The following is a 23,426-nucleotide window of genomic DNA, read 5'->3' on the forward strand; positions in this document are numbered from 1 at the left end:
CTCTGCCTTCCCTTTCCTTTTTATTAATTTTCTGTCATCCTTTTTAACAATATATGACTTCTATGCTCTGTATCTCATTATTTCCTTCCCTCTCTCACTTATATGAAAAAAAAAAATAATATTTATTTGTTTAACTCATTATTGCTACTACTGGTCATTACGCTGCCTCTTATATTGTGATATGGCATCAGCCTGTAAGTGATGTACTTTACCTGCACATTGAACTAGCCTGTACGCCTCCTTTTTGCATTAAGGAATGTATCTACAAATTATTTTGAAACTCCAGTTTACATTGTATTGATGTCTCCTCTTCAAATGATTTCTTATTAACCTGATTTGTCAGTGTATATATTACTGTAATTTCTTTTTTTATATTTGTTGCAATTTTTATGTTATTATTATATCTTGGAGCTTATCTCCCCGGGCCTCTACTGAAAATGGACATGTATCCAGTTAGACTAGCCCGGTCAACAAATGTAAAATAAAATAAATACAATAAATTGTGTGGCTGCCAGTTGTTGATGTTTCAACTCACTCATGATAGACAATGGTCTTAATGCACCTTCCCTGCTGTGTGTGTGTGTGTGTGTGTGTGTGTGTGTGTGTGTGTGTGTGTGTGTGTGTGTGTGTGTGTGTGTGTGTGTGTGTGTGTGTATTTTTTAAACCTACCAGCATTCTCTGGATGCCAGGCCCATCACCTCACCTCATATTCTGGAGTATGTAACATGTTATGAACATCCTTCAGGCAGTGGCAGGATCATTCTTCAGTTCTCCCCAAGCATATAATATCACCAGAAACATGCTTTGATCAGGCTGACAGCATGCTTCACAATGATTCAGTTTTGACTCTGTGTGATGTTATTCTTCCAAGTAGCCAAACTTTATGTGATATGTATGTATCATTTGCAACAGATTATAGAGATGAGGGGTATTATATAATGACACACTAGAAATGTATCTGCTGTATACTTTAAAAAATAGCCATAGTGAATATAATTACTGACTAGTTCTCTTGTGAAATTGTAGTATGAAAGAAATAGTGACATTGGTGAGATGTCTACTAGATATATGATCCATGAAAATTGTCTCGTAATGTGCAGATGTGTTAATTGTTATACCAAGCAATGTTACACATTATGTGGCAGTCATAGAATGTGTCATTTCCTATTCACAAAACTTGTAAGTGAATGCAATCTATGGCACTCGGTACCTCAGAAAAGGAGGGCTATGTCCTAGAAGGCACACATTGTGTGAGCTCTCCTGTATGCTAGGAAACCATACATAATCCACCACCTGTAGAAGCATTACATTGAGGAACTTTGTAAGTATTCTAGAGGTGGAAGGCTGTGAAATACCCACTATGTCCCCATTTGATTTTGAGCAGTCTTAATCAGTAATATGGAAAATAACTGTAGACACTTGTGGTTTCCACAGGTATGCAACGGCCAGACATTCTGACTGATTGTATGTGGTGGGTGTCACACATTTCAGCTAGGACCTGTATAAAGTCTTGAGTAACTCTAAAGCAATCTTATGATCAATGAAAATCTGGTAAGCCAACCACTGATGATACAATTTACCACTCATACTAGAAGGGATCAGTGGAGCTAAGAGTAAAGTGGGTAATGGTTCCAAGCATTCTTCATGCATGCATTGATGATATTTTTCGTGTGTTTTGCTGTTTTAATTGTGCAATGGCCTCCCGATGCGACTATCCATTTCTACTATGTTCACCTTGCATTTATTTCAATGTCATTAGTATAACATTTCGCTACCTCATTTAATTTGCTTGTTGTTATGCAATCATTTGCAGATATCTTCTGTGGTACATTTTAGCTCACTGCAATAGAGCATAAAATGGGACTATGGATAACTTCTAGCTTGCATAGTCTGCTAGCTGCCAATCATACCTTCCAAACTCTTATTACAAGAAAGCTGGACAAAAACCTGACATAATGGGGGGACAAAGGCCCAAAAATAGGGACACATTTTAAATATCCTTCATAAACTTAGAAAGTTGATAGAATAACAAGATTTGTGTTTGCATGCATTTTAGGATATGATATCTGAAACTCAAATGCATGCCATTATTTAGCGACTTTAATCTTTAGATCATCCCAGTGACTTGCCGAAAAAAGCAAACAATTTTTATGAGGAGCAAGCCAAAAATATGAGACACAAATCTGGACATTATGTAAACATCTGTACAGTTGAGAGGTACTCTGTCAATTCTGGCACAAGTGTCCATTAGTACATTGCAAATTGCCTATGAAGCCCTACCCTAGTTTCTCACCTTCATACAACACACCTCTTGCTTTAAAGGATAATATATTTGTCCAAAAGACAGAAAATTAGTTATAACAGTTCAGTCTAAAGACTGGAGTAAAAGAAACACATCACATATAAAAGAATGCAATAAAATAGGTTTACTTAGGGTGGGTTTTTTCTTACACATTGAAACACTGTTGCCCTTACACATTTCTCATACCTTCTTCAGTTTCCCCCTCCAGTTAAATAAGGCATTATTCACAGCCCAAAAAGTGACACCCAAAAAATATAACCTCCCAAGACAAATAGGTCATATGCAGTATTCTCTTGTCTCTCCCCCTACACATACTTTGTATATGTATGCATTTATGGATGTCAGATTTAATTGCAATTTCACTCTTGCCAAATGTGCAGATCTTGTTTCACTTCTCCAGCCTTATGTGCCAAAGTATTGGTGTCATCAAAATAAGCCATAAGTCAGGTGGAAATATTCGGGCATCATCCTTATGCATTTAAACATATACTCCATTAAAATACCAATACCAAGATACTGGTATAAAGAGAACAGGACAGTGCTTAAATGTCACCTTTGCCTCAGCACTACATTTACTGTGAAGCTTATATCTAACTTTTCACCATTACATTCATGGTCATTTTATATGACCAAGGCAGAGTATAATTCCCCAGTGGGATATTACCCAGCCATAACACCGTATTTCTATTTCTCTATAATCTAGACACATTCATGGAGTCAGAGGTCTTCCAATCCCTGCCTTTGCTAGAAACGTTTTCTTAATACAACATGTAATTTTATCAACCCTTCCCATATATCACAGATAAGTCCTGAAGATTAGCAGTCCTGTATACAGAGAAAATAGATTTTCATTAACAACTTAATATCAGTATTAATGAGGGGTAAGACCTCCAAATCCCTGTTATTTCTCCCACCATTGCTTTTTTTCTTTTTCATTGCAATTTTAATTGACTAGTAAAATGACTACCTACCTGCCTTCCTCAAATGCTTCCTTTGGAACTGATAGCAAGCCCTCTAGCTAATTGTGACCCAATAACTTAAAGTTTAAATGGAATTCCAGGTTCATAGGGTGAGCTACATAGTGGATTAGTATGAACTGCAGTTTGAAGTCCACCAGGTATAATAGGTGTACAATAGTGTACATATTCCTCATCTGTTAATCACTTCTGACTTACTAGGTGTAATAGGTACACAACAGTTGGCAAGAAGACACTGTAGGACTCACCACGAAAAAGGTCAAATGGTTTAGTCAAAAAGACCACAAATCAATCTTCCAAAACAGAACGATTTATTCCAGATGCAAGAAACAGGATAAGCGCTTTCGCATACCACAATGTACGCTTCCTCAGATCTACATTCAAGTAAAACCACTCAGTTTAAATACAACTAGAAAAGTTAATTAATTAATTAAACAATTATCCAATCTATCTATAAAACGTATATAAAGGTATATACCAGTAATCAACTGTTTCTTTCTATACAAAAACCTACATTCCGTAAGCATGACTCAACCACAGTAAAATACCATATAGAGCACAGTCTATTTTAAATATACGGCACTCCTAGCACTTTCTTAATATGCTTATATAAAAATAAAACATATGAATGTTAATAAAAATAAAAATAAAAATAAAACAAAAATGAGAATGGTTATGATTATAATAATAATAAAATAACTTAGGACCACATATAAAGTAAAACAAAATATTGTCCTAAGTAACATTACATTAAAGCATGGTGTATGCCTGTACTTAATGAATAAAACACATCAAAACATCCTATAGTAGGGGCATAAAACCTCATAAATACAACATTAATAATACAAAAGCAAACGCATAATATTAAAGAATACATATAAAGGAATACATAACATAGACAATACATGATATAAAAAAATACACAATGTACATATGTGTAACATAATGTACAAGATCTAACCAAGTCCATGTAACCACAACAGTGTACACATTCCTTATCTGTTAACAACTTCTGACCTACCAGGCACAATAGCTGACAACAGTATACATATTAATCACCTATTAGTCACTTCTGACCTACCAGTTGTAATAGGTGCACAACAGGGTACATATTTCTCATCTGTTAACCACTTCTGACCTACTAGGTATAATAGTTGTACAACAGTGTACATACTCCTCATCTGTTAACCACTTCTGACCTACCAGGTATAACAGGTGCACAACAGTGTACATACTCCTCATCTGTTAACCACTTCTGACATGCCAGGTATAATAGGTGCAAGACAGTGTAAATATTCCTCATCTGTTAACCACTTCTGACCTACCAGGTATAATAGGTGTACAACAGTGTATATACCCCTCATCTATTAACCACTTCTGACCTAACAGGTACAATAGGTGAGCAACAATGTACATATTCCTCATCTGTTAAACACTTCTGACTAACCAGGTATAACAGGTGTACAATAGTGTACATATTCCTCATCTGTTAACCATTTCTGACCTACCAGATACAATAAGTGTACAGTGTACATATTTCTCATCTGTTAACTACTTCTGCCCTACCAGGTGTAATAGGTGTACAACAGCGTAACATATTCCACATCTGGTAACCTCTTCTGACCAAGCAGGTGCAATAGGTGTACAACAGTGTACATATTCCTCATCTGTCATCCCATTGTGACTAACCAGGTGTAATAGGTGTACAGCAGTGTGCATATTCCTCATCGGTTAACCCTCTTCTGACCAACCAGGTGTAATAGGTGTACAACAGCGTACATAGTCCTCATCGGTTAACCACTTCTTACCTGACCTACTGGGTATAATATGTGTACAACAGTGTACAGACTCCTCATCTGTTAATCACTTCTGACCTACCATGTGTAATAGGTGTACAGCAGTGTACATATTAATTTGTTAACCACTTCTGACCTACCAAGTGTAATAGGTGTACAACAGTGTACATATTCCTCATCTGTTAACTACCTCTGACCAACCAGGTGTAATAGGTGTACAACAGTGTATATATTCCTCATCTGTTAACTATTTCTGACCTGACCTACTGGGTATAATAGGTGTACAACAGTGTATGTATTCCTCATTCGTTAACCACTTCTGACCTACCAGGTATAATAGGTATACAACAGTGTACATATTCTTCATCTGTTAACTAAGTCTGACCTACCACTTACAACAAGTACTCAACAGTGTATATATTCCTCATCTGTTATCCACCACTGACCTACCAGGTATAATAGGTGTACAACAGTGTACATATTCCTAATCTGTTAACCACTTCTGACCTACCAGGTATAATACGTGTACAACAGTGTACATATTCCTCATCTGTTAACCACTTCTGACCTGATCTACTGGGTATAATATGTGTACAACAGTGTACATATTCTTCATCTGTTAACCTCTTCTGACCAACCAGGTACAATAGGTGTACAACAGTATACATATTCCTCATCTGTTAACCACTTCTGACCTATCAGGTATAATAGGTACACAACAGTGTACATATTCCTCATCTGTTAACAACTTCTGACCTACCAAGTATAATAGGTACACAACAGTGCACATATTCCTCATCTGTTAACCACTTCTGATCTACCAGGTATAATACGTGTACAAGAGTGTACATATTCCTCATCTGTTAACCACTTCTGACCTGATCTACTGGGTATAATATTTTGTACAACAGTGTGCATATTCTTCATCTGTTAACCCCTTCTGACCAACCAGGTATAATAGGTGTACAACAGTGTACATATACCTCATCTGGTAACCACTTCTGACCTGACCTACTGGGTAGAATAGGTGTACAACAGTGTATATATTCCTTATCTGTTAACCGCGTCTGTCCTACCCGGTATAATAGGTGTACATATTCCTCATCTGTTAACAACATCTGACCTACCAGATATAACAGGTGCACAACAGTGTACATATTCCTAATCTGCTAGCAACTTCTGACCTACTAGGTACAATAGGCGTGCAACAGTATACATATTCCTCATCTGTTAACCATGTCTGACCTATCAGGTATAATAGGTACACAACAGTGTACATATTCCTCATCTGTTAACAACTTCTGACCTACCAAGTATAATAGGTACACAACAGTGTACATATTCCTCATCTGTTAACCACTTCTGATCTACCAGGTATAATACGTGTACAAGAGTGTACATATTCCTCATATGTTAACCACTTCTGACCTGATCTACTGGGTATAATATGTGTACAACATTGTACATATTCTTCATCTGTTAACCCCTTCTGACCAACCAGGTATAATAGGTGTACAACAGTGTACATATTCTTCATCTGTTAACCACTTCTGACCTGACCTACTGGGTAGAATAGGTGTACAACAGTGTATATATTCCTCATCTGTTAACCACGTCTGTCCTACCCGGTATAATAGGTGTACATATTCCTCATCTGTTAACAACATCTGACCTACCAGATATAACAGGTGCACAACAGTGTACATATTCCTAATCTGTTAGCAACTTCTGACCTACCAGGTACAATAGGTGCACAACAGTATACATATTCCTCATCTTTTAACCACTTCTGACCTATCAGGTACAAATAGGTACACAACCGTGTACATATTCCTCATCTGTTAGCCACTTCTGATCTACCAGGTATAATACGTGTACAAGAGTGTACATATTCCTCATCTGTTAACCACTTCTGACTTGATCTACTGGGTATAATATGTGTACAACAGTGTACATATTCTTCATCTGTTAAGCCCTTCTGACCAACCAGGTATAACAGGTGTACAACAGTGTACATATTCCTCATCTGTTAACCACTTCTGACCTACCCAGTATAATAGGTGTACATATTCCTCATCTGTTAAAAACAACTGACCTACCAGATATAACAGGTGAACAACAGTATACATATTCCTAATCTGTTAACAACTTCTGACCTACCAGGTACAATAGTTGTACAACAGTATACATATTCCTCATCTGTTAACCACTTCTGACCTACCAGGTATAATAGGTACACAACAGTGTACATATTCCTCATCTGTTAATAACTTCTGACCTACCAAGTATAATAGGTACACAACAGTGTACATATTCCTCATCTGTTAACCAGTTCTGACCTGATCTACTGGGTATAATATGTGTACAACAGTGTATATATATTCCAACCTGTTAACCCATTTTGACCAATCAGGTGTAATAGGTGTACAAGAGTGTACATATTCCTCATCTGTTAACCACTTTTGACCTGACCTACCAGGTATAATAGGTGTACAACAGTGTACATATTCCTCATTTGTTAACCATTTCTGACCTACCAGGTGTAATTGGTGTACAACAGTGTACATATTTCTCATCTGTTAACCCCTTCTGACCAACCAGGTATAATAGGTATACAACAGTATACATCTTCCTCATCGGTTAACCACTTCTGACCTACCAGGTATAATAGGTATACAACAGTGTACATATTCCTCATCTGTTAACAACTTCTGACCTACCAGGTATAAAAGGTGTACAACACTGTACATACTCCTCATTTGTTAACCACTTCTGACATACCAGGTATGATAGGTGTACAACAGTGTACATATTCCTCATCTGTTAACCACTTCTGACCTACCAGGTATAAAAGGTGTACAACACTGTACATACTCCTCATTTTTTAACCACTTCTGACATACCAGGTATGATAGGTGTACAACAGTGTACATATTCCTCATCTGTTAACCACTTCTGACCTACCAGGTATAATACTTGTACAACAGTGTGCATATTCCTCATTTGTTAACCACTTCTGACCTACCAGGTGTAATAGGTGTACAACAATGTACATATTCCTCATCTGTTAACCACGTCTGACCTACCAGGTGTAATAGGTGTACGCAGTGTACATATTCCTCATCTGTTAACCAGTTCTGACTTACCAGGTGCAATAGGTGTACAACAGTGTATATATTCCATATCTGTTAACCACTTCTGACCTACCAGGTGTAATAGGCGTACAACAGTGTACATAGTCCTCATCTGTTAACCACTTCTGACCTACCAGATACAATAGGTGTACAACAGTATACATATTCCTCATCTGTTAACGTCTGACCTACCAGGTACAATAGGTGTACAACAGTGTACATATTCCTCATTTGTTAACCACTTCTGACCTACCAGGTACAATAGGTACACAATAATGTACATATTCTTCATCTGCTAACCATGTCTGACCTACCAGGTATAATAGGTGTACAACAGTGTACATATTCCTCATGTGTTAACCACTTCTGACCTACCAGGTATTAAAGGTGTACAACAGTGTGCATACTCCTCATTTGTTAACCACTTCTGACATGCCAGGTATGATAGGTCTATAACAGTGTACATATTCCTCATCTGTTAACCACTTCTGACCTACTAGGTATAATAGGTGTACAGCAGTGTACATATTCCTCATCTGTTAACCACTTCTGACCTACCAGTTGTAATAGGTGCACAACAGTGTACATATTCCTCATCTGTTAACCACTTCTGACCTACCAGTTGTAATAGGTGCACAACAGTGTACATATTCCTCATCTGTTAACCCCTTCTGACCTACCAGGTATAACAGGTGCACAAAAGTGTACATATTCCTCATCTGCTAACCACTTCTGACCTACCAGTTGTAATAGGTGCACAACAGTGTACATATTCCTCATCTGTTAACCACTTCTGACATACTGGGTATAATGGGTGCACAACAGTGTACATATTCCTCATTTGTTAACTACTTCTGACCTACCAGGTATAATAGGTGTACAACAGTGTACATATTCCTCATCTATTAGCCAATTTTGACCTACACATTTCTTGTTTCACAGCTCAGTGAACAGCAATGCTTTATCCTGCTACCAGCTGATTCACAATCCTTACAGCCAGTGACACTGATCACTTTTCCATCTTCTGTCAGAATATGTCTGTAAGCATACACATCTTTCTATATTTGTCTCTTAAAAATTAACATGCAACTTCCATATTAGACTTAATAAATATTTATTTTTGCTTCTCCTTGCAGACCCAAATCCTTGTCATGATTTTTATGCACAGGACATCATGGCACAGTTAAAATTTGGAGAGTATCTGGTGGAACAATATCTTGGTTGTTTGCAGGTGATGATGAGCTTTGGGCTCAGTTGACTATGATCTCCAGAGTACTCTTGCATAATATGCTTCTGTATGTGAAATGGACGGGATGAGAATCCACACTTCCAAACCTAAAGCCATGGTTCTTTCCTAGAAAAGAGTGGTTGCTGCAGATGAGGGGGCCGCCTACCTTAAGTGGAGGAGTTTGAGCATGTTTGGGTTATGCTCATAAGTGAGATTAGAGTGTGAGATCGACCAGCAGATGGTAGCAGTGACAGCATTTCAGTATGAGTTGTACTGGATGGTGTTGGTGAGGCAGGAGTTTAGCCCTACTAATAAAACTTTCAATTTACTGGTCATTCTGTCTCTGTCCTCACCTATGGCATACCTCTCAACCTCTTAGAACAAGAAATCTGGACAAAGCCATAAATACTGGTGGTCAAATACACAAAAATAGGAACACTAATTAACTATTGCTCTTACAAGAGATGTTGCAGGCTGATAGTCAGTACTGGGAAACTGTTCTGCCCTGCTCACTTTGCTATCTCCACTTCTATCACCAGGATAAGTGGTTTTGAAAATGGATGAACTGATGCTTTTCCCTAATACTTTAACACCTCTGTTCTAAATAATTTTGCATCTTGTTTTTTCATGATCGTATATGGACCCCATTACTCTACAACAATGTTTATAGCTCATTCTTTTCTTGTATATATTCCTTATTATTAGTTCCCTTTCAGTCCTTCACTAAATACAAATATTTATAAATGATTTCACTTTTAAACCTCATCATTTAAGTTCACCAACATAAAAGGCTTGCACTTTGTTATGATCACCTATATCCTCTCAAAGAAAAAAAATGGTTCATAGGTTAGTACTAGGTTAACTGCCCTTGCACCCCATTTTAAGCCTAGCCAATTATCCCTTGTGAGACTCAAACCCTGCACCTTGTGTTTCTAAGGCAAACACCTTAACCATTAGGCCACCCTCCCTGCCATATGCCCTGGCTAATGCATCTTTTACCTTTTTCATCAATATCAACGAACACCACTACACCATCTGAGAAGGGTAAACTGACGCTAAATATTTACCAGCCAGGTGGCATAAAAACAATCAATTTCTGCTACAGTATCTTCTCTTCTATAGATGCTCATACATGTACTCTTAATTATGCTGAAACTCAAAATTGCTAGATAGTAGCATGCAGCTTTACATTTAAGGTGAGAAACATGCAGAGGGAAACAAAAGAGCTGTACCAGTGCAGATCACTGATCAATCTAAGGAACTGTGAATGCATGAACAGGAGTGCATGGTTATGTGTGTGTGAGTGCAGGGACAATGAGAGTGCGCACGCACATGTGTTTGTGTGTGTGTACCTGTTACTTTGGGTGGGTGGAATCTTTGTCTCTGTGGGGTTTGCAGGACCTGCACTGGCAGGTGGAACACTCAAGTGAGTAGTACAGAGCTCCCGGTGGAATGGTTCATAGTCATGCACATTTTGTGAGAATGACACTGCCCCTATAGGACTGTACATGCCTACAAAATCTAAAACGGCACAATTGTACAATTCAACATGAGTACAGCACCAAATTAATACATCCTAGCCAATATTTGCTGCAACTTCTGCATATCTGTTCCTTCCTGCTCAGTTGTCTAAAAGGCAGAGTTGAAACCAGATCCACAAATCACCTTTTCTGAATGGTACAGTACCGCCTTACAAAATAAAAAAAAAATCATCTTAGTCCCTGACTGACACTCACACATATACAAATAAAGGTACACATGATAAACTCTGTTTCTCACACTACCATAATGCTGTTCCCATTTTCAAAACTAAAGTTCTTAGTATTTTTATTTTTATCTCTTATAAAAAATGTTTGTCCTGTTTTTTGATAAGTGATATCTTAGAAGTCACTTGCTCGTGCATGCATGAATCAAAACAGTAATTACTTGAGACTGCTGTGCATTGATTTGGAGACGTTTTTCCATCCAGAAGTTTGTGCAATAGCAGAGTTTGTATTTGCATATATTTTATTTTGTTTTCATTTATTTTACAGTCATTAAGCAGGTAAATGAACTGGCTGAAGGACACTTTGCAGGCAATACCTGTGCTATATAGTCCATCAGTTAAAACATTTAAAATTGACAGTAATAGAATATAATGATAGTACATTTTATTTACTTATTTTACATTTGTTTACCAGTAAAGTCCAGCTGGGATAATATTCCATTTTCACTGCATGCCTGAGGAGAAAAGCTCCACATTGACTTAATATAGTTACAGTTAAATAAAGTTATTACAAAGCTTAATAAAAAAGAATGGCATAGAAACTAATACAAATTCAGCATCAATTCATACAGTCTGATCCTATACATATATATAGTTCAAATATTTAGACAGCTATAACATGTTGAAAAAGAATATTGTCAATAGATGAGTATTCACAAGCTGCAGTTCATAAAGATGAGATTAAACACTCTGAGTACACTCTTTGGAACAGAGATGACTAGGTAATATAGCCTAAGCAAAATATATTTGTTCTTTGTCTAGGAAACAGATTTTAATAAGTCTGTCTCTCTGAACATAGTCAAAGTATGCAGGTGGTGTAGGGGGGCTAATTTAGCCTGGGGTAGTGCAGGAGCAGAGACAGGTTTTATTTAAGTAGTCTTTTAGTAGGACTTTGCAGTTGGAGAGGTTAGAGGTAGATCTAATTTGCAAAGGGATAGAATTCCATTTTTTAGCAACAGAGTATGAGTACATACTTTGGCCAGAGGATTTGTGTGGTTGTTGAAACAATGTTGTTGGTTAGAGCCAATAGTCTATTAGGGTGATAGAAATGGAGAACAGGAGTAAAAGCAGAGCAGTCATTGACTTTGTGAATAATGTTCTATGTGTGGTTGATAAGCTGAATGTAATCTAATTGGTGAGGCAGTTCAAGCCAATTCAAAGATTTACAGTCAGTACGTTGGTGATCACAGTGTTGCTTGTTGGTGGCAAATTTTGCAACCTTATTATAGCATGTCTGCAGCTTAATTTTTGTAGCCTGAATGTTGGTTAGGATGACTGCATTGTATAAGATAGATGGGAGAAAGTAGTGGAAAGACTGGTTTTGGCTGAGTTGCTAAGAAAGTATTTATGCCTGTAGAACATTCCTAATTTTCGGTGAATCTTTGTGTTATTTTGAACATGCAGGCTATCATCTGTAATGACTCAAAGTTTTGTGTGGAAGACTATTTCAATTTTAATTTTGTTTAGTGAAAAACATTTGGAATTTTCTTTTTCAGGCATGTGAGATTTGGGGGAAAATATCACTAACTTAATTTTTAGGGGTGGGGCATTGTAGAGTCATTTCCTAACTGAGAAAAATGCTTCTTGCATGATATAGATGAGTTTGATGCCTGTTATTAGATGCACATTTAAGTGTAGAATCATCAGCATATTGTATATGACAGGCTGGACCTACGGAGTTAAAAAGGTCTAGAACCCCAGGATACACCAGTGGAGACTTACAGGTATGGAGAGACTATTCTTCCATTTTACAGACGGGACCTGTCAGTTAATAGTCATTGAAACACAGTAATGAAGTAGAAAACAGAGGTAATCCAGAGGGCTCGAGTGAAGTCTGGTATCCTACCTATGACCAAGAGGGTGACAAGACTAACAGAAAACAGAGTGTAAAGGATAAGTCCAGATAATATCACTTTATCTAGCAGATCTAGGAGACCCCCCCCCCATTACTGATACACTTCTTGTGGGAGGAATAAAGACACATTGTTGAAGTTTCCAGTAGTTTATTCAGTTAAGTAGGTAGATGAACATCTGTTAGCTAAAGTGATTTTATTTGGACAGTAATAAAGAAGGGATAGTCCAAGTTGAGATAGTTTATACGGGAGTTTAGGGTGAGAAACTGTATCAAAGGCTTTTGACAGGTCAAGGAGTAAGGAGGAAACAAGTTTGCCTTATCCCTGTATTTGTTAATGGCATCAGTGAATGATATGAGGGCAGTAATTGTACTGTGTGTTGGGCAGAAGCCATGTTGGGTGAATGTTAAGAGATATTCTTGTAGAAGATAGTGGAGCAGTTGCTTATGAATACATCTTCTGATAATTTTTGGCAGAGGGGATAATATTGCAATAGGATAAAAGTTAGAGACATCAGCTGAGATGCCACCTTCGTAAAGATAAAACAAACTAAGAAAGACATGCAGAATGTTAACTTAAAACCTCACTTTATTTAACACAGTTGAGTGCTTTCGTCCAAGTAACAGAACATCTTCAGAACTGGATTAAAATCTACACAGTTAATTCTTTAATAGCAAAACACATGATCAGTTACATAATCAAGTACCATAAAGCCTCAAAAAAAAAAATAAGCATTTGGATTGGTAAAATGTACCGCAAAACTTCTGAAAAATGGGAACATGAAAAATATAAAGGTGAAAAATACACAAAAAATGTAAGTGTAAAAGCCTGACTACAATAAAATGTGCACAAATCCATCATATCATAAAATATTGCAGGATTAATGTACTAAAAATGTATGTCTAAAACCAAATTTAGTATGATCCAAATAAATTAATACTTCTAAACACTAGTGTAAGCATAACAAATTCAGCTCCATAAAACAATTATGGATGTGAAGTATTTTATAGTCTTTCCAATGTAAAAAACTAGGGTATTGCTGACACAGTGCTATGTAAACCCTTATTGTAGCAAGACAATTTGTGCTTAAGTTTAATTTTCCCGTAGCCCTGAATAGTAAATATGGATCTGTCCACAATCACTTTACATTTGCCACACAGTCCACACTTGGTCATAACTCCACTGGAACCCAGGTCCCTATTGTTTTCAATAAGAGCCTTAAAGCAGGTGTCCTTTTTATATACTACCTCAGGAACTTAAACTACACTTTCAACAATTCCTGATTGGTGATGAAAGTGGTCCAATTTCTAAAAATACTAGCCTTAATCTCATGAAAATCAGCACTATATGTGATTGTCATACGCTTAGCAAATTTTTTGATATCATCACCAAAGTCCTCTCTCATTGGCAAAGGGCCACCTGTTCCAAGTATTGGGGCAAAGTCCCCTTTAGCTCTTCTGGATGCTACTTTATTCTGTATCTCATTAATTAAGAATGAAAGATAACCTCACAACTCAGACATTGCTTTTAACATGTCACTTTCAGCTTTAAACCTAATGTCTTGAGATCCCATTCTCGATAAATGTACAAATTGACCCTTAACCAAAGACTTTTTCTGATGACTGGGGTGCCAAATGCTATAACGTAATAAAGAATTAGAATAAGAGGGCTTCCTGTACAAACTAGATTCAAAACATAGCTGTGCTATGTTCTTAATGATTAAGGTATCAAATAATTAATTTCATCACAGGACCAATTCATAATAAATATTAAAAATGCATTGGTAGAGTGAAGAAATACAAAAAACATTGTTTAAGTTTGTCTAATGTGTCGGTCCAAAAAAAATCACAATATCATCCAAGAATCTCCTGTACAGGGACCAGGGCTGCCTATATTGTGAGGAAAAAACATAATTTTCTTCCCAATATGTCATAATAATATTGGCAAAAGTTGCGGTGCAGGATGTCCCCATAGCAACCCTAGAACTTTGTCTAAACAACTGCCCATCAAACACTATAAAATTATTTTCCACCATCAAATTCACCAGGGCAGTTAAAGTTTTTACCTTCACATGTTTACATTTAGATTTAAAACAAAAATATTCATAGAACCATTTGAGACTGATCATTCGCATTTATAGTGACAAATACTAGTTCATCATTGTAGAATTCACAAGACACCTGAGTTAAAAAATTCCTTGAATCTTTATATAACTGGTGTATCGCCCTAACCACCTTCTTCAACTGTAAGTCAATATATAACGTGCGATAAAAATGTCTTAGAACATTTTGCATCTACAATCAGTCATAAAGGAGGGTCCACCAGATTTTTGTGGACTTTAAGGATACCAAAGATTGTGGGAATTCTTGGTTAAGGAACCATCAAGAATTCATATTCACTCTTTGTCAAACACTCATCCATCAACAGTTCTAAACATAAATCAATTCTATATGCTATATTTTGCTCATTCAGAAACACTTCCTCGTATGAGTCACCATAAAGCAAAGATAGCATTTTGTTAATATAATCATTCACATTCATTACCACCAATCCTCACCTTTATCAGGTTTCATTAACCTGGTTTGTTTGTTGTTAATGACACTCATCAAATGCTCACGTTCACCAACACTTAAATTTTGTAAATGACAAATGTTTCTTTTGGATTTAATAATCCTCCTGATGTCATACCCACAATTATTTTTCAAAAATCAATATGACAGGGTGTAAAGGGGATTGAACACACTAGGCTTTCTGCATAGATTCATGCATGGGATGACTTCTGACCCTGATTTATTAAATATAGACTCAAGTTTAATTCACAGGTAAATAATCTCAGGTTGACAAAGACAGTCTTGAGTTTTGCTTTTCTCACTGGGACATACATAATCCCCTTTTCAAATAAGTTAGCCCAGGTTTTATCAGCATGAACATCACTATAGTTATAGACCTTAAAATCCTGTCTGGTATTAGAAAAAATCAAACATTGATAATTTATCTGTTGAATCTGTTCCCCCTGCTCTCCCCTCACTCTCCTTCCTCGGTTGTTCTTCCTGTATGCATTCACTAAGGTGTGGTTGTTCTGTTCCTAGTTCCCACACCCCTGTTGCCTTAACAATTCAGATCTCCGGGGGAGGGGGGGTTGCTCTAAAGGGGCCACATCATGATTCATCTCAGGTTCACCTAAATAATGTGGGGTCTCTTCACTAGGAATTGGGTTGTAATGATTACCCACCTCTACATTATGTTCACTAGGTGTTCTAGTTTCAGACAAGCTACTTTTATCAACAAAGGAGGGTAAAAGATAAGCTTTCCCCTGCTCATACTATTAATTTATCATGGAGCAGTTTTGTTTTCTTTTTTCTAATCATGATGTCATGTATAATACTGTCCACTTTGTGAAAAGTCACCCTATATTCACTGTTCTTATTATAAATAACAGGTCATTTTTATACTAAAGTCAATATCATTAATACAAGTCAAAAGGTTATCCATGTTCTTTAAATTGTCTTTTATAAGTACTTCTTTAAGATCGCATCCATGTCTGTTAAACAGGGCCAATACCTCCTTGTGCAAATCCGAGTCATGTACCAAGCCTGAAGGATATTTCCAGGTTCTTAAGCCCTTTGGCACACAGTTGAGCTTGATACATTCTTTAAAATAACTATTTTTGACTTGAAAAGGACACCTGCTTTAAGACTTTTATTGAAAATAATAGGGACCTGGGTTCTAGTGGTGTTATGACCAAGTGTGGACTGTGTGGCCAATGTAAGGTGATTTTGGAGGGATCCATATTTACTATTCAGGACTATGGAAACATTAAACTTAAGCACAAATTATCTTGCTACAGTAAGGGAGTGGTTTACATAACACAGTGTCAGCAATGCCCCAGTTTTACATTGGAAAGCCTATGAAACCATTTAGATCCAGAATTTATCAGCATTTGTATGATATAAATAAAAAAGTTTTAGTGTCAAAAGTAACAATAATTTCAGGTTTTATGCCATTGACCAGGTGGATCTTGGATATTGAGGGGGTCCTATGAATGATATTCTGGAGTTGGTGGAACTGAAATGGCAACCCAGAATTAATTCTTATGTGGAACCAAGTCTTAATGATTTGGTTTCTATTTCTAGTATTTTAAGGCTCAAAGCAGACTGTTTTATGTAGCTGAAGTTGTTATGCTTAAACTAATGTTTGGAATTATTAATTTATTCAGATTCTATAAAATTTTATTTTTTAGCCAAACATTTTTAGCACATTAATTCTACAATATTTTATGATATGATGGATTTGTGCACACTTTTATTGTAGTCAGGTTTTTATACTTACATTATTTGGTATTTTTCACCGTTACATTTTTCAAGTTCCCATTTTTCAGAAGCTTTATGGTACATTTTATCAATCCACATCCTCATTTTTTGAGGCTTTATGGTACTTGATTACGTAACTGATCATTTGTTTTGCTATAAAAGAAGGAAGTATGTGGATTTTAATTCAGTTCTGAAGAAATCCTGTCACTTGGCTGAAAGCGGACAACTGTGTTAAATAAAGTGCAGTTATACTGTACTGTTCTGCATCTTTTTCTTAATTTTTTTTTAAGTTTATAGTGTTTTTGCACTTTTATAAAGAGGGATAATAAAGGACATATTCCATAGCGAAAGTACACCGAATTCAGCTATTGATACATTGATAAGGACAGAGGCTGAGTATGCTATGGCATTGGCAGCTGTCTTTAGGTATTCAGGTGGGAGGTTGTCAGCTGCAGTGGACCAAGTTTTGAGTTTAAGTAGAAGTTTTTTTTATCATTGATATAGAGACGAGTCTTAAGTGGAAGCTGCTAGCAATGGATATAGGGGTGAATTAGGTTCTGTGGGGATCCTTGGGGGTAAGAAATGGTAGTGCGTATGGTATATGGAGAATGTTGATTTTGGTCTAACCTGTTTTCTGAATTACTAGGACTGGGTGTTATTGAAGGGATGGTAGATGTGCTGGGTGGGAGTGAAGAGTTTTTAGTTAGGGGAGGTAATGCTTTCTATGGAGTAGGTACTGAATAAGGTTGCAGTTTCTAGTGTAAACTATTATGAAAAGGATTGGGTTCCTTGTGTTTGAGCGTGGATGTAACAGGCTGGTGATCAGAAATTCTGGGGGTTATTTAGTGCCGAAGTTGTAAATGGCTAAAACATTATTTTTTTTTTATCTAGGTTAACTTGTATTTTTACTCAGACTGTGCAATTTGTTTTTTTCTGACTTGTGAGCCATGGTGTGTGGTTAATTTTCAGTAATGTTTTGCATAGTGGGGCATGGCTGTTAAGAGCATTAAAGTGTCAAATGTTTTTAAGAATAAGGTATTAAAAGTATTATCTGTATTGTTAAGTGAAACAGTTTTCAGGACAGACCAATTAACCGCAGTTATTGATGAAGGAGTCTTTATTGAATTTAGAAAGGTTTTGTTTTTTTTTAAGTTGGTGTTAGGTTGGTGGGTGATATTTTTATGAGTATAAGCTGGAAGATGGTCACTAAGCAAGTTTGGGTAGGTTCCAGATATTGTAACTTTACTAGGGCCAAAAACCAGTATCCAGTCTAGAATTGTACCTTTACTCTTGGTATCATTGCATGTAGCACGTGTTTTGATAAGTTGAGTGTGACCATAAAGTCTGATGTAAAGTTTACTAGTCAATATTTATATCTCCTACTAAGATTTTTTCATAAAGTATATAATTAGTTGTGCAGGAGAGGATTTCTTTTAAAGTAGTTGCATTATTCCAGGTAATATAGACTGTAACAAAGCAAATCTTTTTTATTGTTACTCTTTAGCAGTGATACTAGTATTTCTGTATTTGGAATTTTTGGATGCAGTGTGAATAGAGAGAGATTGTATGAACCTGGATAAATTCAGGCTACTCCTCCTGCTATCCTGTTGGGCCTGTCAGTTCTGATAATACTGAAACCTAGAGGGAGTAGTTTTGAATCTTTAATGTTAGGCTTAAGCCAAGTTTCAGTGATGGCGAGAATATTAGGATTATACTGTGATATTCAGGCATGTAGTTCTATAATTTGCTGATAGTGACAATATTCTTTTTTTTTTGGAAGACAGATTGGAGAATGATGGGGAGGAGAGGGGGATGATGTCCTAGTTTTATTAGTATGGACAGGTGGTTGTGTAATAGTAGGACAGTACAGCTGGGAAGAGGTATAGTCTGAGGTGGTAGATGAAGGAGGGTTAGTTAATTCACAATTTGGTAGGGGTGGTTCTTTGCTATTTAGATTGATTGGTAAATTTTCAAGGTCTGGGTTGAAGTGGACATCATCACATTGTGGGATCTTTGAGAGGTAGTTGATTTAGAGAGCACCTGTATGAGGTTTTTTTTTGGGGGGGTAGAGGGGTGGTAGTGAAATATTTTGGGCTTAAAATAAAGAGAAGATGAGAGACTAAAAATGCAGGGAGATATAATGGTATAGCTACTCCTAATTTACTAGTATGTTGAGTAAACTGCAGTAGGAGAGGTGTATAGAAGAAAATGTATACAGTGGTAGTTTTTTAGAATAGATATTAGTTGCAGCAAAAAGAGAAATGATGCTTGGAGAAACATTTGAAATGGTGGTTATAGAGAAAAAGAAAAAGTGAAGTGTAGCATGTAGTATGAAGTGGTGAGAGGCAAAAGTCGAGTTAATGAGAAATAAGTGGAGAACATTTGTCTTATTAATTCTAAGGTTCCCTATTAGCTGATCGAAGACCCATTCTTTCAAATGCATCTTGATCGAACCTTATAGCGCAAAACGGCAAAATACCAAAGCGGCATATAAGCAAATTATTTCCCTGGGAAAGAAATCGCTTGGCCGCCTTCAGTATTTTGCCTTCATCTTTACTGTAGTGCGGTCTCAGAGTTGGTATATTTAACTAGGGGGAGTGTTGAGGGCACAGACCCCCACATCAGGAGGTGTGGGGGCAAAGCCCTCCACATTAGAAATAGTTTGTGGTGTGCATGTGTTGTGTATGTGTTTCTCGGAACAACAATTTTTTTTCCCTGGGAAAAAAAATTGCTGTTCTGAGTGTTTGAGATTGTAAGCGTTCGCTTACATGGGGTCACTGAATCAGCATTCAGTTTTCTAAGCATTCACTGATTCAATATAGACCCAATTCTAATTATGGAATAATGGGAAAGGAAATGGAGGAGTGTCATTGATACTTGAGATACTTGATATTTGATAAGGAGCAAAATACAGCTAAGGACACAAACAATAAAATTTAGGTATGTGTAACTGTATGAAGAGCAGATGAGAAAAATGTAATTTCTGTGGTTGGGAGGGGTGAGTGCTTGTGAGTGGTTATTTGTGAAATGGCTGTGTTGCTGCAGGTGGGAGTATGAAGGACTGAGCGGTCTAGTGATAGGTTAGAATTTGGATAGGAAGGGGTAGACCCAGTGCAAAGGAAGTGATAATGGGCGTAGTGGGAGGAGAATGAAGCAAAGTGGAGCAGAGTCAAACTGAGTCCTGCAGGAAAACAGTCAGGATTCGCAAAGGGTAAATAAAAATGCCTTAACAGTCTAGGACACATGAATAGCAGTGACAGTGTTAAAAACTAGCAAGAAGTTGGAAGTATTAACATGAAAAACAGGAAGATCATAGCAGTGTGAGATAGAAAAGGACATTACATCAAGTAGCAGCATGAAGGTGCTAAAGGAGATGGAGCCAGGCCAGTCCTGAGGGGGTAGTAGACAAGGAGTGAGATATATGTAGCAGACAGGGGACAAGGAGTGAGATATATGTAGCAGACAGGGGACAAGGAGTGAGATATATGTAGCAGACAGGGGACAAGGAGTGAGATATATGTAGCAGACAGGGGGCAAGAAGCAGCCAAAATTCAATAGTAACCCATGTGCCTTACAATTGAGAGACAAACAGGAGAGTGGCTAGGGTACAGAAGTAGAGTAAAAAATAACTGGGCTCCAGGAGGAAAGGAACTTGGTAGGGAAAGCATTCCTGAGACACCTCTGTATTTATACAATAAGGTGAAAGGGGACACTTGCACTCATTCTAAGGCAGAATAATTCAACAATGTCAGTAACACAACAAGTACCTAACTAAACAGTTACAGTATAGGGAAGGTCCTTACTTAAGGCATTTTGTGACTTTTCACTCTAATGCCCTCTGGTGCTGAAATAACTGGGTGTCCTGACCCTGCTTCTGAGCCTTGCCTGATATTACCAGTGATGCCAATCTGGAAGGGAGGAGGGGGTCCTGAGCCAGCGTTACTGTACCTACTAAAATGTATCAGACAAGGTTTAGTTTGCAGGTTAAGAAAAGTGTGCAAGGATTTCTGTAAACCATAGATACTAAACAATGCATGTTAACTTAAGAACGATATGCTTGCAGACTATTTAAGAGCGGGAACAATATTCATCCTTATGCCCAACAGCAGTAATCCAAATAAATACACTGCAGTGCAACTCCTAAGTAGATGGACAGAATGAAAAAGCACATTGCAGAAGATCAGGTTGGAGCAAGGTTTGAATAAATCATTAAGCATTGTTTGATCCACTGCCATTTTATGTAAATGTAGTATGTTATCTAACAGTAACTCCAAAACACATTAAGTTAACTTAAACGGTGAAATCAAACCTACAGTACAACTTCTAACTTTGTTTTACCTACTAATATGCCCCTATACGAACTAGCCACTTCAGTGTCAGTACCTTGAGAATCAGAACTTAACAGTAGCATTTCTGTTATACAAAGAAGGTTAAAGAGAGAGACAGAGATAGAAGCAATAAAAAACCCACAAACTCTTACAAATGCATTAGCTGAATACACCTTTGACTATTTAAATGTATAAAGTAAGTTAAATCAAATAAGCACACAATAATTAATGAGTAGCAAAAATAGTTAATATAACCATTACTAGCATCATAGTATTTCAGCAAATATTTATTTATTTATTGACATTTGATTACTGGAAATGTCCAACTGGGTAGATGTCCATTTTCAGTGGAGGGCAGTGGTGAAAAACTTTAAATTATTACAAAACATTTTAAGAACAATAATTTTACAGTATTCAAAAATAAAACAAAACATCTGCATTTTAAATAATTATCACATTAGTGATACTATAAAAACATTGTTCAAGAATTCATACAATTTATATGACAATCATTTAACATTTAGAGAAATTTTAGACAGTTTGTAGAGAAATTAAAGGTAGGTTAGTATAATACAAACAGGGAGTGCAATATGAAGTGAGAGAAAAACAGGCTTATGGAATATTTAGAGAGAAAGTCAATGAAAAAAAGTTGATAGAAGTAAGGAAGTAAGTGAAGAAGGGAGAGTAAGGAGTGTATCCTGCTTTTGAGCAAGAACGAAGACAGATTTTTAGCTAGGAAGTCCAACAGACTGGTTTTGAAAAAAATATAAGAATATGCACACAATAAACTTGCCCGACATTAGAAGTGATTATGTAAATAAAAGAAAGTAGGGACCAAGACTACATGGTGATATATCATATGAAAATTGAAGTCTTGTAGAGGGGAAATAGGAGCATTTAAGACTGTATTATATTTGATGAGAAGAGACATAGGTGGATGCTAATGTATGTATTATTACACTTTATAGGAAATTGTGAATATGTGAATCTGAGTAGTTTGTGAAGTAAAAAGAGTTGTATCAATGAGGTAGTCAACTCGGTATATCAAAACAGGTATATTGTGAACCTTTGAGTAGGGTAACTATTTTTTTAAGTTTAGAGAAGTTGCTTATTGTCTGATTTGAATATGATTCCAGGTTGCTGATTTTTCTAGTATGGATATTAAATAGAGAGGTCTCACCAGGAAGTTGCCATCAAAGTTTCTGAAGGTGTGTGCATTATTTTAAAAGTGTAGCAGTTATTTTTTTTTTTTCTTGGAGGTAGGGGAGACAGTAGATGTCACTAATCAGTTTAAATGTGGAGGTGCTAAGGAGTAGAGTTGCCTTGATGAAACTTGGGAGTCAGTTGGTTTTAGCAATAGTTAGACAGTGGTGCATATTGTTGGGGCTGAGATGGATGAATATGAGGAATTTGTTCCCTGCTTTTTGTACCATATTAAGATTTTCATGCTGTTTGAGAGGCATTGATTGAAACATAGTATTCCAGCCAAGATAGAAGACCTTTCCTAGTTATGGCTTGTTTAGCTTCCTTAATTAGAAGTTTTAAAGTTTTGTAGGTGACTGTCCAAGGTAGGGGAACACTTTTTGTGACTGTCCATTTACATGAGGTAAGAAAGATAAAACAGGGTGAGGAATTATCACCAGGTATTACTGTACTGGGATGACATTATCACCAGGTACTTCTGTACTGAGATGCCGTTATCACCAGGTATTTCTGTATGGGATGATGTTATC

The sequence above is a fragment of the Protopterus annectens genome, chromosome 6.part0 (genome assembly GCF_019279795.1).
Source record: "Protopterus annectens isolate FY-2018-M chromosome 6.part0, PAN1.0, whole genome shotgun sequence".
NCBI classification, from domain to species: domain Eukaryota; kingdom Metazoa; phylum Chordata; order Ceratodontiformes; family Protopteridae; genus Protopterus; species Protopterus annectens.